Source organism: Acomys russatus, chromosome 5, assembly GCF_903995435.1.
Source record: "Acomys russatus chromosome 5, mAcoRus1.1, whole genome shotgun sequence".
NCBI lineage: Eukaryota > Metazoa > Chordata > Mammalia > Rodentia > Muridae > Acomys > Acomys russatus.
The window spans coordinates 4,798,822-4,816,268 of NC_067141.1; the positions used below are offsets into that span (position 1 = coordinate 4,798,822).

At 43.4% G+C, this 17,447-nt stretch overlaps 1 protein-coding gene and 1 pseudogene across 1 annotated transcript in view; one reads left to right on the forward strand and one right to left on the reverse strand.

The window, feature by feature from the left end:
• LOC127190128 (mitochondrial import inner membrane translocase subunit Tim23-like) overlaps nucleotides 1–15,935 on the reverse strand; it is a 47,762-nt pseudogene extending 31,827 nt beyond the window's left edge.
• Nucleotides 1–17,447, forward strand: part of Hs3st4 (heparan sulfate-glucosamine 3-sulfotransferase 4) — a 430,298-nt gene that overhangs the window by 283,537 nt on the left and 129,314 nt on the right. The window lies entirely within an intron of this gene.

A 17,447-nucleotide genomic window follows, 5' to 3' on the forward strand; every position in this document is an offset into this window, starting at 1 on the left:
GGATAGCAGCATCTGGCATGGGGGTGCTGAGCTGTTTGCCTTTTCCCAGGCTGCATCCTAGGAGGGCCTCTGCATTAACATGCAAACCATGCTGAAAATGAGGCTCAGGAACCAAATGATGCAATTCTGAATCCTGCATTCCAAATTTGATCTTGGAAAATGTGTTTCAGTTAAAAATCCAGCAAAGGAAGATGCAAAATCCTGATAGTTCACACTGATGAAGGAGGTGTGCCCTTTGGGAATGCTTGACTGCTGTCAAGCCTCATGTTCCATGCAGAGAGCTTGTGGCATCCAAAGGTCCAGATTACAGCAGTTACATGTGACAAGTGACATATTTTATAATGAATATTAATTCTACATAGTTTTTATGGATGTGATATTTTGTAATTTTCAAGGAATCTAACCTGGAAAATATGTTGTCTTAAGATGTGTTAAACTTCTGCCCCTTAATAGTTCACTTAGGAAGTCTGTGACATCTTCCATTTACACAATCACATGAGTGTGTCAGGTGTTTGTTTGGTGTATCCAAGCTGGAGTCTTGCTTTGTTTCTTCCCAAATTCTCACCAATGCTCATTTCCCCATTCAGTAATCAGCTTATCTGTTGTCACAGTTTTCCTGTCCAATCCTTTAGACTTGTCCTTGACTTTTCTTTCACTGTTTATGTACAACACACTCACCAAATCTTGTCATTTTTTACTTTTGAAAAACATCCACATAGCCTATTCTTTCCACCATATGCCAGCCATCAGTGTTTCATCTTGTCTCGAACATTCTGGAGACCCTTCTTTGATAATCGGGCCCTCTTTGCAATTTTTTTCTTCACTTTCTGAAAGACAGACTCTTTGGAAATGTCAAGTCTGAACTTGTCCCTTTTGTCAAACCTCCTAGAGGCTTCTTTTCTTACAGAGAATAAAACAGGTACATTAAATGTTCTTCAAAGACACAAATTCGGCAAGAGGTTACAGTCTAAGTTGTGTGATACACCATAATCTATTTTACTTTTTACCAGTGGCTTCTCCTCCTCTCCCTCCCCTTTGTTTATTTTTGTCACATGTACCTAAAGGCTGGCCATTTCTCACTTTTCAGATGGTTTACCACAGGTGGAATTTCAGATGAAGCAATAGCATGAGGAAGAAAAGAAATTGACTAATATTTCTTGTTATAGCTTAATTCACTTCTTAGCTCTGCAAAATATGTCTAAGTTAGTGTATAAAACTAAACCTGCAGCAGTGGTGAATTTTATAAACATGCCTTGTATTAATCAGATAAAAACTGTATACCTACTTTTAAGATGGCATTGGTTTTACTAGATGGCACACTTGCCTGATGGTCAAAGCCTTGGTCTCCTGTCTGCTGTTGGTAGTGCGCCCTCCATATACCATCCATGAATAGCAATTAACTCTTTCCCTGCCATCATAGCTGAACCAGTAAAATATTCTTGATGCTCTCTATAGACACATGGTGGGACCAGAACAGGTTTGGCTTCCAGGGTCAGAGTGTTCTCTTTTGTCTTAGCCATGTCAAAGCAGCCGTAGGTGACCTATGAATAAGCACACTTTCTTCTCCACACCTTCTGTTGAAATAGGAACTTCGTATAGTTTCTACACATAACAAACTGTGTTTCTTTTGTATCTCCCCTTCTACTTTGACTAATGTAAAGCCATCTTGAAGTCACCAGCCTGACTGGCACATTTACAGAACTTTTCCTGGGTCTTGGGCATGTTGGATGCAAACTTATAGTTGGTTCTCTCTATCTCTGAGTTCTACACCCCCAGGTTCAACCAAATTCCGACATTTCTAACCTTGCATGTGTAGACTATTAAAACTTTCCATTATCCCCAAGACAATGTGCAACTACTAGTTATAAAACATTAATGTGTAATCTATATATAATTTAATGTATGTGGGGGATGTGCATATGTTATATGTAGGTGCTATGTTGCTAACGTAAGGGAATGCACAGATGGAGATGGGGAGTCTAGCAATGGACCCCCACAGATACGTGGAAGGGCAACCATATTCATCCATAGCAAATGAACTGCCTAGCGCAGAGCAACTCTGTTGTTGTACTCACACAATGTAATCTATTACCACAGTTGCAACTATTAAAATGAGCAGTGATTCTCACCTTAGATACTCCATGAAGCATGACTCAAGTCAGACAATCTGTGAGGGCACTATTGACACACTTGTGTGCTGCTGGGTTTTACTTTGTGTTCTCTTCCTCAGTACAGGCTTGGCTATGATGTTTCATTTGTCATTCTCTCCTGTTCCCACATGCATCCTATGCACTGAAACCATTTAAAGTTTCAGCATCCACCATGACCTTTTTAAATTCTCATTGCAGCCTGAATCTGCATCTAAATAATAAATAATACTCACTGGGCTGTAGGACCTACATGTAGGACCTTACATGGCCATCACTAGGTTATAGAACCCAAAGTGTTCTTATTTTTAAGTGGTTTCTCCCATAGTATGACATCTAAGTGTTCTGAGACTGCCCTTGCATGGTTTTCAAAGCCCCCCACCCCACCTCCAAAAGCAAGATGCTATCAGCACCACAGAAAGCTGCTTCTTCTTTGGAATTCAAATTCCCAGTCCCATGACAGTTGCTCTATAAAAGGAAAGTGGAAGAACATTGTTTATTCTTTAATTAAAGCCATAGCAACGACAGCTGTTGACAGCCTGATTTAAGCTCTTCTGTGGAAGAGAAATGGGGCTCCCAGGGCCTCTGTGTGGGTGTCCTGCTGTGACCAGTGGTGTCAAAGACAGACTGGTATTCCCAGCCTGGTACCTTCTTGGTAGAGATCTTTTCTTAGAGGTCTGTAAGTTGTCATGGGACAAAACAGTTTTGGAGAGAGGCTGACTCAGCTTTACATATATTGGCTATGTTTTTAGGCCTCTATTACATTTGCAAAATGGTGAATCAAATCCTTATTGTGCCGGCTTTGTAAAGCTGGTGTATAAAAACGAGTGTGTCTCCAACATGGTAGGGTCTCAAGCCTTGTAGGTATTAACACAGTAATAGTTCAGACAAGGCTTGCTTTGAATTCCACACAGGGCAGCAGGTTGTCACATGCCATTCTATAACAGAGGCGAGTGACATGTGGTTCTACCAATCTCAGAGATCCCAATTATTAGAAGAAAGAACAGAGGCATTTTCTAAAGCAAAAGCCAGTGACCTTTTGCTTTTTCCTGTAAAACACTCAAAACAAAACATTTTCACAATGCCAGGCCATACAGTCACTGTTGTAACTATTTGGTACTGTTGTGTAGTGGAAAAAAGCTCAGTCATACCAAGTGTACAAGGTTGTGTGGCAGTAAAATTATGAAAAGAATCAGATGGCAAGTAGACTTGGCCTGGTACTATAACTCACAACCCCTGATCTAGACTGTACAGAACATGACATAGTGACGGAATTTCAGAAAACAGTGTCCTTAGGACCATGTTCAGATCCCACGTCTTTTACCAGTCTAAGGGGTTGCTTTGAGGAACCCTGATCACAGCCCAACATGTGAAAATGAACCTGCTTTTTTTTCCCTTTATAAGTATCGTGACAAGATTTATATCATATTGGAAAAGCCAGTCAGCATCAGCATTTTTTCCCTGTCTTGTTAGTATCAGAGACAGAAAATGAAGAAAAAAGTAGAGATCCTGCAGATGGGCTCAGGTAAGAAGTGGAGAAAGTCTCAGCGGAGGTGAGTGGGCCCTGGAGATGTGTGTAGCCATGGGACAGCGGTGGATGTTTGTCCTGCTGCCCATGTGAGGTCCTCTGGGTCCTCTTATTAGTTTTTTCTGGGATATATATTCTTGGACATTCTGTAAGATGCAAGGTGACATTAGGACTTTCTCCCATCCCTCCCTACAACTGGCTGTGATAGTTCCTTGCCTGGATGATAGGCTCCTTTCTAGAAACCTGTCTGGGGTGACAAGGGAAGGAAGAGAGTGTAGACACATTGACACAAGGACATAGAAGCTGGGATAGACTGGGCTTTGTGCTCCAGTGGAGACTCACCAGCAGCCTGAAAAGTAAGGGCACAGGGTTACTGTATACAGCTGACTCAGGAAGCAGGCTAGCTAATTTTGGTAGGAAGTCTCTGTAGGGGAGAAGTCTCAGGTTGTAGTTATCCAGGTCCGGGAGTCTGTGGTTGATAGTTTCTGAATATACTGGTTTTGGCTAAAGGTCAATTGTGTGTATCATCTGTGCAACTGTGTGTGTAAGAGGAAGGATTTGCCATTCCTCCAAGCCTGGGAAAGACTTCACTATTCCCATGCATCCGAAGCATCCAGGTCCTTGACATGGCTGTGCTCATGTCAGTAATACACATTCGATTATCACAGCATCTGTTCTCCACAGCAAAAGGCAGTGCTACCAAGTTATGCACATGAATAATCTAAGACTTATGCTCTTCCGGTTGCAGCCAAGATCTCTGTTCTTCATACAGCTCGGGAGGCATTTTAAAGTCCTGTGTTCTCTTCAGATTCGTCTACGTTGTTCTACCAATGGCTTTGACCAATAGTTCCTCAAACGCATGTGTTCATCCCTCTTTCTGGGTGTATTATTCAGGGTTCCTCAAAGAACAGTCTCTCTCTCTCTCTCTCTCTCTCTCTCTCTCTCTCTCTCTCTCTCTCTCTCTCTCTCTCTGTCTCTCTCTCCGTGTGTGTGTGTGTGTGTGTGTGTGTGTGTGTGCACACGCACACACGCACGTGCAAAGAGGATTTGAGCTGGACATGGTGGCACATGCCTTTAATCCCAGCATTCTAGAGGCAGAGACAGGAGAATATCCTCAATTTTGAGGCCTGCCTGGTCTACATAGCAAGTTCTATGAAAGCCAGGGTGATGGAGAGCTACAGAGAGACCTCACCTCAAACAAACAAACAAAATAAAGCAAAAAAAAAAAAAAACCCATAAGATGATTTGTATGTGCTCCTGCTATCACCTCAACTATGAGTGCCTGACTGAAAAGGCCAGTAATTCAACAACTGCTCAGTCCATGGGGCTGGATGTCTCAGTAGTCACAATCTGGCAGCCAAAGCCTGGCAGATTCTTCAGGAGCTGCAGGTCTTCCATCTACATCAAAATCCTAAAGCTGTCCACCTAATATCACCAAAGGAATACCTTGACACAAGAATAGATGAACTTGCCAGCAAGAGTGAAGGCAGGCAGGCAAAAAAAGATTCTTTCACCTATGTCCTTTTATCTGGGCTGCCACTAGAAGGTGCCATCCAGATTTAGGGTGGGTTTTTCTGCTTCAAATAATATGATGAAAAAAAAAATTCCCCACAAGAGGTTTATGTTCTTAGTTGATTCCATGTGTGGTAAAGTTGACAAACAAGATTAGCCTTTACACTGGGACACACATATTTTCTACCTTCTCAGTTTCTTATGGAAATGTCTCCTTACCTTCCCAACTCACTGTGAATGTCATTGCTTCTTAGAAACATCTCTATTTCTGCTGTCCTCTCCACTGCCCTCCATGGTTCATCTCTGGAGGTTCCTGGGACCAGGAGATCAGTCATATGGGGAAAGTGAGGCATAGGCTTCAGGAATCTTGCTCTTTGCTATCACCTTATTGCATCTGCCCGTATTTGTGAATATCCACCCCACACAGTCTTACTGTTTTACAAGCATGCAGAGTTAATTTGAATCATGTGTGGCATAAACATGCATGTCATATAGGAAGAAATATTTTGCCTTCACATAAGCAGGAGACATGTCCAATGCTATGTACAACCACACAGGGAAACACATTTGTTTATGAGGCTTCAGAGTTAAAAAATAATAAAAAACACAAGAGATGTCAGGGCTAGGCAAGGTGGGCTAAACATGTTGGTCAGAAGTGTTGGGTAGAAGAGTCACTGAGAGATGTCTGGCACTGCTTTGAGGTGACTGGGAGAAGGAAATTGTAGCAAGGTGGCATAGCACCCAGGAGCTCCACCATAGAAGCTTTAGCAGAGCAAGGGCTTGGTATGAGTGTGCCCTAGTTCCATTCTGTTGCTGTGATAAAACACCCTCACCACAAGCAACTCTGGGAAGGAGAGAGTTTATTTTAGCTGACATTTTGTTCAGCTAAAATAACTCCTTAGACCACAGTTTCTGTGTTCTGACTCTGAGGGAATATTCCTTAGATTTCACCTCCGTGATGCTGTGCTCTTATTAATCACAGCTGATTTTTCAGCCTCCACTAACCAGCACCCTTTGTCCCTGTAGAGCACAGAGGGTATCTTTTCACTTGTATTGGTTTCCTCATCACAGATGATTCTGCAGCACCTGCTAACTAGAAACCACAGGATCTTAATTCAAATATATGACATGAATGGCCCCAGTAGCCATCTCTTCCCATTGTAACATCACATGTCAGGCTTCCATTACCTGCTCACAGCATCCTTACCTTTCACATTCTCACAGAATAGCCTATTATCCTCTCTGTGCTCAGAAACATTTGCAGCTCAATGTTCCAAACATTTGCAAATCCTCCCCCAAAGCAATGTGCAAAAGACCATATTTGCTACACCCCACTCTTGATACCAGTTTCTGCTCTGGTTTGATTTCTACTGCTGTCATAAAACAATTAGACCAATAGCAGGTTAGGGACACAAAGAATTTGTTTCAGCTGATACTTCCAAGTGATAGACCATCATCCAGTAAATCAGGCTGAGCTTATGCAGGAACCATCAAGGAAAGCTGCTTACTGGTTTGTTCCCTAGCACTCTCTTCTAGCTCTCTCACACAGCCCAGAACTATCTGCCCATGGAAGGCACCATCCACAGTGGAGTGTGCCTCCCTACATCAATCTCCAATCAAACAGTTCTTTCACAGACATAACCAAGGCCAATCCTCCTGAGGCAGTTCTTCGGTTGAGGTTCCCTCAGATGACTCTGAATGGTGTCACATTGACAGCTGAAGGACAATTTGGTTTGCATATGAGAGCCATATTCCATAGAAAGATGTTTGTTATGTCTAGGAGGCAGAGTCTCTTTCAGTCCCAACAAGGCCACAGGGTGTCAAAGCATCAAAACCAAAGGTAGACTTCATTAGCCTACCCTTAATCAAACATCTGGGCTCAACCTCTGACTCAGACTTGATTTCTATTACACGTATTATGCTACACCTTTTCCTTATACAGTCACTATCACAATGGAGTTATCAAGGTAGATGTATCATTAGTCCCACATTAGACTGTAAGTCTACTAGACAAAGGCATGAGGTGCATTTTTTCCCATAGTCTGTCCAGCCTAGTGCATGATAGATACTTAGTGAAGACATTAAATGAACAAACACATTTGGGAGACTCAATCCCTTATTGCCAAAGTGGGGTTAAAAAAATAATAGTTTTACACACAAAGAACATATAGAACATGTTCAACATGGCTATAGCTCCTTGTTAGTGCCCAGCAGTGGCCTCTGATATCATGACACCTTGGTAACAGCTGCAGTATGTTGCATGAGGGACTTAAGCTTGTGTACCAGTGTGATGGTGTAAATATGCTCACATATGTTTCAGATTCTGTTCATGTTCCCCATGATGCTTGTTAACACCTGCATGTCCACCTTTGGAAGCGTTCAAGTAGAAAGAAGAGCATCCAGCTTGCTGTGGGTGTGCTGTAGGCTGCTGGAGATACTGGGATCCAACTAAGGCTATCTGGATACAGCTGGGGCTTTGGGGGATTCTAGGACACACTTGGGGCTGATGACAGGTTCTGGGGATGCTGGGGTACAGATGACACTGCTGGAAGTTATGGGATACACCTCAGCCTGTTAGAGATGATGGGATATACTTGAGGATTCTGGGGTTTTCTAGGATGTACCTAAGGTAGCTGGAGATAAATTGATGGCTTCATCTTTCTCGCTGTTCACTCATTTAGCTTGGGTCTGAACTTTTTGATATGCAAATATTCACTCTGAAAAATATCTTTGTGCCTCCCAAAAGCCCCTGGAAGGAAGCCAGACTCTGTGTATTCAAAGGCCTTGAGTTGAAACACCATCTGGCAAGCCATGTCGGTTCATCTTGACTCTTCTTCTGCCTCAGTCTTTCCTGTGTTTCAAGCAGGCGTCGAACTTTGTTTCTGGAGACAGAAGCCTCCCCAGCCACACTCCCTTACTAAGATAAACCTGACTGGTGCTTTACTACTTGAGACCTTCTAGGCTGTTTTAAACTTGTCGGTTTTCTGGTATAAAACAGAACTTTAATTATTCAACAAATATTTGTGATCTACACACAGGATGCATAGCATGGCTCTTGGGAACACAAGAGTGAAGAAAAACAGACCCAATCCCTTCATTCAAGCTTCCATTCAGTGGGGGAGAGTACAATGTCACGGGAAGAAGGAAATACAGAATTCCATGAGACATGAGTTCTGAGAAGGTTGAACAATAGGTCAAGGATGAGGCAGCTGCTCCAGTCTTCCATAGTCTGAGCCAGACCTTCTCCTCCAAGCCTTTCCTGCCCTTCTCTCCGACCCCTTGTATTTCATTTGTACCCAGTCTTTTACCCCGCGTTAAGTACATCCAGTTTCAGAGTGAGGCAACACCATGCTTCTTGTTCTGCCTAAACTGAGGCTTAACCTCAGCCACAAAGTGATGACACTAAATGCCTGCACCCTAAGACCCCTATGACTGGCAAATGGATGAACTATGCATAACTGTCAGGACAGGCTTGCCCCATGGGAGCTTGCACTTATTATGCATGTCTTCATTTTACATATAGTGCCTAAAATCCTATCTATTCTATCTTATGTTATGTTATGTTTTTATGCTTCTATCAACAGCATCCCCATCCCCTTCAGGTTATCATGCCCCCTTTCTTGTAAGAGCCTTCTAAACAACCTTTTACTATATTCCTCGCCCTCTCCACCTCTATGTGTTTTTCCTGATAGCTGCCTGGGTCCCTGGAAGTGAGAAGTTCTATTTTACTCAGCTGTAATTTCCCAACAGAGCCTAGTACCCACGCACTTGTGTGTCTGTCAAATCTACAGGATGAATGAATGAAAGTGCAAGCTACGTGCTGTGAAACACCTATGATTCAACTCCCTGAGTCAGCTTCGGAAAACCCAGAGGAGCAGACTCACAAAGATGAGGTCTGGAGGTTTATTAAAGGATGACATGGGGCTGAAGGGGATGGATGGCTTCTTTGAACCTTAGTCTTCTCGAAACTCTGGATCCCAGGAGGAACACACAGCATGTTTCACAGACAGCAAGAACAACAGCTCAGCATCATCACAAGGTAGCAAGCTGGAACAAGTGAACTCTACTAACCCCTGACTCTCTCTGGGTCAATTGACAGGGAATTTATGAATCCAAGGTCAAGAAAAGAGCTACAGGAAACCAGCACAGTATAGTGATGGACTGTGATCGCTGAATGTCAGATCTGAAGTGAAGCTACCGTGTTTATGTTCTCCATCTACCAATCCCCACTCCTACAAAACTGGCCAAGTTACTTGAATGTTTCCTGCATCCATTTCCTTGTTTACAAAATCTTATGCTTATTTTAGTGGGTTTCTTTGGAAACTACATGTCACCAAACATATAAAAATACCATAGTGTGGAATTAAGACTGGCTCCATATGGTTCAATTGAGACACTGTGAAGGAAGAGTGTCAAAGACGCTGGGGGTGCAATGGTCCTGGAAGATGCACAGAATAGGAACTGTACCAACACGCTGGCCTGGGAACCTCCACGGTCACCTATAGTTCTTTTTTTGCAGAACCATTCTGGAACATGTTCAAGAGTGTGCCCTGGATGTCCAACTGGGTAACAGTGGAGGCTGGAGTGTGGGTTGGAACTAGGTTCTCTCTGAAGTTATTTTCCCTCTTAAGCTGCCATAGTACAAAGCAATTCTTGCCAGTTGCCCATCATTTTCTCTGGCTATTTTGTGTTCACATGTTTCCTTAAAGTCAACTTTTGCCAAGACCACTACTTTTCTTTCATTCCTTCCCCCCTGCCTGCTTTTTTTTTTTTTTTTTAACATCAATTTCACACATCATCGTGCTTGTAATCTCTGCTTGAAAATAAGCTAGGAAACCAACTCCCAACTTTAACCTCTTTCTGGAATCTCTAGTTTGATACTCCTTCTGTGGAGAGCTATTTTTATGGGAAGGTGGGAAGATCTGTTGCTGAGGCATCAGTTGTGAGCTATATGATGAGTGGTGGTCACACATCAGCAAGCCCCGGGAGCACCTGCAGCACTTGCTGGGCCCTTCTGCATCGTTTCTGCCATCATTGGTTGGGTATAACAAGAGAGTTTCTACTTACAAGATGTTTTCTTATGTAAGACAGATGTTTTCTAATACAGTGTCATATACTATGTATTTAAAACCTGAATACATAACATCTGTACTTATTTTGAGTTTATAGTATAATAGTTAAATACATGTCACAATATATAATGATCAATAAGGTGTTTCAAATTTCCATCTCCCTATGTAGGTATCCATTCTATGTATTGGATTCTTGTGCTTATTTTGAACTATATAAAAAATGCGGTAGACTCCACTTACTCTAGAGTCCGTCTCCATCATTGTACCGAACTTACTTTGATGCTTCCTACCAAGATAACAGTGCATAAAAAGGGGAAATGAGATAAGAATTGGGCTTTATTTTTACTCCAGAAGCCCAGCTGCACAAGCTTCCCGTTGCTGTTACAGGTGTTTTGCCTTCTAGAGAAAGGGCATTGAGGATATCACATTACTTGCTCTTGGGGAGGTGTGAACTAACATCTGCTTATGCCAGACCAGCATCAGACTAAAGTAAGGATTCCACCCAAGCAGAATCAGTGATTTTATTGAGCTCATTTATAGAGCATGTGCAAGGGGACACTTAGAGAGGGTGACTCCACACCACCACCTGCATCTCTGTGGTGTGCCTTCATGGTGGATGAAGACTGACCTGGTGGAAGTTGCATCACCACGGAGTCCACTTCTCAGATAAACTTTCTGTAGGTGTACTTGTTTTTCTTTTTTATCATCTATTTTATTTGGGTTATCCTAATGGCTCTTTCTTTTTTCTCTACCCACAATTCTTCCTAATACCTTGCAACCTCCAACACCAGGTGGGTAGGAGAGAAAGAAGGTTAGTGGGGAGAAGGGACATAGTTAGGTCTCTTTCACTAAGTCCTCCTGGCTAGGGTCACTGGGTTCCCTGGGGGGGGGAGGGATCTAGTTTTTATTTCATAATATCTCCAACTTCTCGTCAAAGTCAAACTGCATCAACAGGAACCAGGAGCAGCAGGGGGAGCAGCAGCCTTCTTCTTTCTCAGAGATCCTCCTCTCTCTGGGCTCTGGCATTTATTCCCTCTCCAGAGTCCTCAGAATTAAACTATCTTCAGCTGGTAAAGATCCTTTCTCAGAGCTCGCATGAGGCAAATAGTTTGCTTCTGTGGACAATCTGAATCAGCCCCATATCCCATGGCTGGGATTAAAACAAAAACATAGTTATAATAACATAACTGAGTTTTTAAAAGACACCAAAACTTCCACTACAACTTTCATTTCCTATAGACCCTGTATCTCCCAAGATCCTGTTTTAGTACGCAAGCTCTTTGGAATGTCACAGAAAAGAGGGGTTAGGAGTGTAGTGACTTGGGGCAGTATCCTCTATCAATCTTTGCTTTTCTTCTTGAGCCCAGTGCAATGTTTTGAGTTGCTTCCCCTGAGCTGGGTGTCTGTTGATAAGACCCTAAGACCCCACCATTCCCATAACCTCATATAGGATGTGAAGAACCCTGCCTTTGTGTAGCATTAGTACTCATGGCAAGATTCTGCACTTGGCATGCAATGGACATTCAGAATATATTGATGGGGAGGAGTGAAGTGAATTATCCACAGCTCAGTACCTACAGAGTATATCATCTGTGTGAGGGAACTGAGAAATATTAACCAATGTTAGATCAATGGTGGGAATCCTGGGAAAGATGCCACCATCTAGAAATATCCCTTATGACTTTCTGAGCATGTGTGCATGCGATTACAAAGCCTGGTAGCTAACCCCAGAATCCATCATCAAGGGCACAAATGAAGATTCTACATGGCCTTGAACTTCAGTTCCTTCATCTATACAGTGGGTGGAGTGGTTTTGTACTGTATAGGCTTAGTTTACTATATCTTGGAGGTGATTCCAGTTAACACTGACAAAGGAAAGAAAGGAATGGGAAAGAGGAGAGTTCCCACTCCTGGGTGAATTTTCACTGTGTGATGTTAACTCATTAACTTTGAACCCCTGATGACCAATGTAGAATCTAAGGCGTACCTCCCCCACACTAAGGATGGGAGGCTGTGGGGCAGATGTACCAACACCAGCTCTTCCTTGTGTGTCCCAGAGATGTGGTGAGATGCTGATAGGATCTATGATGCAAGGCCTTTCTTAGTTCCTCAGAAAAGCCACTGTTTACACATCTTCTTTTTCTTCCTCATTAGTCTGAGCTTTCTAGGGGCGATTTCTTTAATCTCATCCTCCCAGTAGGAATCACATAGCCAGCCCTTAGCATGTGTCCTTTGAGTGACTTATGGTGATCAGAGAGAAGCATTAAATTTTCAGTGCAATGTCCAACACTTAGAAGGTACTTGATGACTTAAAAAAGAAATTATCACACTGTATGGGGCCAGTGAAAGAAACACACAGTCGAAGGTTTAACTTTGAGAGTATAAGTGGTCCTCAACCTTCCTAGTGCTCCAGCCCTTTTCTACAGTTCCCCATGTCGTGGTGACACCCAACTGTAAAATTATATTTGTTACTAAGTCCTAACTATAATTTTGCTGCCCTTATGAGCCATAATGTAAATATCTGATATGCAGGATAGCTGATATGTGACCCTGTGAAAGTTGATCCAACCTCTAAGGGATTGGATCCCGCAGGTTGAGAGCCACTGGTTTATACTCTTTATTTACCAGATGGTTCTCTGAAGGACCCATATAGCGAATTGCAGTCCGCATATTATTTTCCCCAGGGCATCATATCTAGGCTTACTCACAAGAGCACTTGAGGTTGGGTGTGGTGAAATTGCTGCCTCTTGAGTGTGGTGCCAATAGACATCCAGCCACACATGCTCCCAAGGACAGCTGACATGTCAGTCTGGGCAAATTCATTTCTCTTCATTCTCTTACCTAGAGATGTGTGTCCACTTGTCTGGGTGAACACAGACAGAGCTTGGCAGCAAGGTCAAAGGAAGAAAGTTTGGCATTTTCTGGAAAAGAGCCTTATCCCCAATTCTAAATCATAGATTTGATATTTCGGTAGTTTATATGGGGAATGTGAGAATATCAGTGAAAACTTTTTTTGTAAGGAAACTTGTTTGTAACTGTATGGCTGATGTTAGAACCTACATGTCAACCTTGCACAAAGATGCTTTGAACTTCAATATCCAAGCTACCCGGTAGTTTATTCTACCTTTCTGGCGCCAAATGTCTTTGACACTGTAATGGGCTTTGAGTAGTTTAGAAACTGAATCTGATGCTGTTCTTATGGCTTGTATGAGACCTCTGGGATAGTAGGCTGTGTTGTTCATAGCGGAAAGGGATTAAGATAACAGTCTGTATCACCAAAGTGGGAAGCGTGGGCACACCCTAAAAGCCTCTCTGCAAATGATGGGAACCTGTTGTGGCTCCTGGGAAAACCAGATAAAATAGGTCATTAAAAACAAAATTTTATTCATGACACTTGTTATTTGATAACTTCATGCACATGTACAATGTCCAACCCCATCCTCTCCCATCTCACCAGCATCACATCCATCCTTCTTCCTATGACCCTCTCTCCCATGTTCATAGCTACTTGATTTGTTTTGTGGTCCAGTGAGTTTAACCAAGCTCAACAGAGTGATCATGGTTTTGGAGCCTTGTGGGTGGCTGTACTAATGATTTGCCCTCCCAGAAACTAGCAGTAGCAAGTAATTCAATGGCTGGGCTAGATCAGTGTTCAAACAGTGCCACTGGGCGTCTGCCCCTGTTTTCTTCTTGACTTTTATCCAGATCTTCTCCGTAAAGAGAAAAGATGGGCTGAGTCATCTAGAGGCCTTGCTTTATCAGCTTGGAAGCATCTGCTTCCCCCAAATAATTGGTAGCAACTATCCTGTACTCTACTACGAGGCACAGTGGGTGATATCTCATTCAGTAAGCCCAGACTGGCATTCCAGTTCAGAAAAGTCACAGGGACTAGTGTCTGCTTGTAAAAGAAAAGTGGTGTTTGCTTGCAGAAACAGTCTCATATAGGGCAAGTGTGCTAGAGCAAGCAAGCGTACAGTGAAGACCAGGAAGGGAAGAGGAACAACATCTGGCCTCACAGGAGGATGTGCATAGTATCTCCTCATTAAGCACCTACTGTGTGCCATGAATTGATCAGAGATTTATAGTCGAGGCTCTGGGGTCAGCCTACTTTCATTCAGTCAGCTCTGTGACACTGGGCAAAAAAGACCTTGACTCTCTGTTATTCATTCAGTCTCCTGTTCTGTAAGAAGAAGACAATACAGACTTGATGAAAGAACTGAAGCCACTGATGCCTGGACACTCAGTCCTGTGCCCTGGGCACACTAACACTGAACAAGGCTTAGGCATGGTGCTTATTCACCTGTGTGGCAGAAGGCCAGTTTGAAGGCTTGCTACTCAGAGACCTAGGCAATCCATGATATTGTTCTGATCTCATCTCATAAACTACTTTTTATCACCCATATTTTAATGTGAGTGACATTTCGCAGTATCAAGTGGAGGTACAGATGTGAACTTTGGCCTTCTGACTCCAGAATAGGAAAATCACAATGTGGCAGCATTAATTCTTGAGGGAGCGCTAGAGCCTCACTGTATAAAGATGCTAGGCAGTAGACATTCTCCTTGCTTCAAATACCCTCAGGTCTTCCTGCCCCTGTACTTTTCTTGCCCCCTTTGAATTATAGGGCACACATCAAAGTCTCATCCTGTACCTGACTCTCAGGGACAGAGGGTCCCTAATGAAACACAGGAGCCTCGACACTCAGGCCCTCTGGGTCCAAATGCTGCTTTTCCTGCCACTCTACCCATCTCAGCCTCCTCCTGCATTGCAGGACCCAGTGAAGAGAGCCCTGTTAGATATTTCCACACATTCACGAACTAAGCAATGGTGACAATGCAAATCCATCTCTGGGTGACAGTGACACTGACACTGATGACAACAACATGATCATTTGTTGGATGTTTCTGTATGCTTGAGTCTCCATCACCTGCTCAGTGCGGCCTTCCCAGGCCATCTCATCGAAAGGCACCTACCTCCTCTATTCTCCAGCCTGCCTCTTGTCTGGGTATATTTTCTTAATTATAATGATCTTTACCTAACTTTCCCATGGTATACTTTCCATTTCCAATTGCCTGTCTCTCCTGCTATAATGGAACTTTCTCAAATAGGCTGTTGTTATTTTAATTACTGCCTTATTCCCAGAACGTGGAGGAGACCTGGCATTATGGATATATGCACGGATGAGCTCAGAACTCACAACACCTGTGTAAAGGTAGTTTATTGTTATCCTAACTTAAGCCTGAAATTTGGTTGAGGAGTAGTTTTCAGTTCATATTTCTCTAAGGGTCTAATGTCATAAACTGCAGCTTTCAGAGGCAGGACAAGTGCCCACACTGTCATCTGCAGTCCTTGCTGTCTAAGCTGCATGTCCATCAAGGGACTTCAGGTCAACTTGGCCGAAGACCCCGCCCCCTGGTGAACTGGGCTTCATTGTTTCTATCCTGCAGGAACCATACAGTTGTTATTTCAGTCTGGACATTGATGCTTTGGATAAAATTTAGTCCTCATTCAGAAGCACATTAAGCTGAGACCACTTGGCATCCTGCAATGGTGTTCATTTTTATGAAGCAGAATATGCCAACCGGAACACCTATTCTACCCTCCAACTCCACAAGCACCTTGAAGCCAGGTCTGGCCACACTCGGTCTGATCACCAGACATTCCAGGTGGTTCCGCATCGGTCCTTACTGATCCAGGATGTGATTTTCAGATGGAGTTTGTTTTGCCATGGCTCTGGCTCTTAGGCTTAGCAATTACATTTCATTAACAGGGAAGCATAAGCCATAAATCATTGATCAGAAACAGGTTGTTAATGGGTCTGTTTAAAGTGTCTGCCGGCTGGCAGGGCAGGGACTGTAAATTGATGGATGCCTGGGTGCAAACCTTACCCAGGTAACTCATTAAAGCATTACCGCTAATAATTTCCACTAATATTTATTGAGCTGGTTTTCTCTTGGTTCGTAAGTACCTTATCCTCACAGCAACCCTTAAAAAGACTAGTCCCATATTACTGATGAAGAAATTGAATTCCAAAAGATCTTAGCAGATGGCTAAAGTTCACAGAACTGACACGTGCCTAGAGTGGGCCTCCAGCCCCACCCCCACAAGGTCTCACGCAGTCCTCTGTCCTGATCTTCACCATCAGGGTGAGAGGCAATAAACGTTGGAGCCATCAGTCAAGTGCCTGTGCCAGTGTCCCAGTCCTTAGTCCGCCCCCAACACACACACACACGCGCGCACACACGCACGCACACGCACGCACGCATGCATGCACATCATCATCATCATCATCATCTCTGTGCAGATGAGTCCTGTTGTTAGAGATATTGGGGATTGTAGAAGGAGACCCAGACTCTGCAAGATTGAATTCTAACCTGTGTCTCCACGCAGCTGAAGTTGACCAGCATGGCTGGGCTTCTGGCTAATTCATCTGCCTTCCGCTGCATGCCTGTTTTCTGTGAGCAGAGTGGTGGCAGCTGGACCCACTCACATCCTATTAACCTTGTCTGTTGGAATGACACCTGGCTGTGCTGAAGCCCAGGATCCTGTAATTAGGAATGTAAACAACTCCAGCTTCTGCCTCTCTCAGCTGGCACTGTGCCTACCTGCAGTTCCCCCACCCCCTGCCAAGCCTCCTGAAAGAGATACTGTCTTCTTCCACCTGCAGCCAGAGGCAGCTGAGAGGACCTTCCTGGCTTGGGCCTATTGTTGCTCCACTAACCTGCATCTGATGTTTTCTAGAGTTGGCTATGTTATCACGAGTTGGTTATGGCTAGTCTATGGATAATGAGGCAGATCTTTGCGGGTTGCGACTACATGACCTTAGGTGACAATATTAATAAATTTTCAGAAGAGCATTTTGTTTTGCTTATGTGAGTCAAAATGTAAACTGAGGCAACATATCTTTTGTATGGCCTAGCAGATAAATACCCACATATCACTTTAAAAATAATTCGTTTCTGTTAAGAGCAGTTCTTGAAATGTATCTGACAAAGGTCGGGCTTCACTGACATGCTTCACTGACGTAGGAAGTGGTGACCATGACAACCATTCAAGCAAGGCAAAGGGGATGCCTGAGCAGTTACAGTGACGTAACTGCCTGCTTGGGTCCGTTTGGCTGTGAGTTCCTACCATAAGGATAAGCACATGAGTAGCTGCTGAATGGTTAGCCTGAAGTTTCCTTTTTTTCT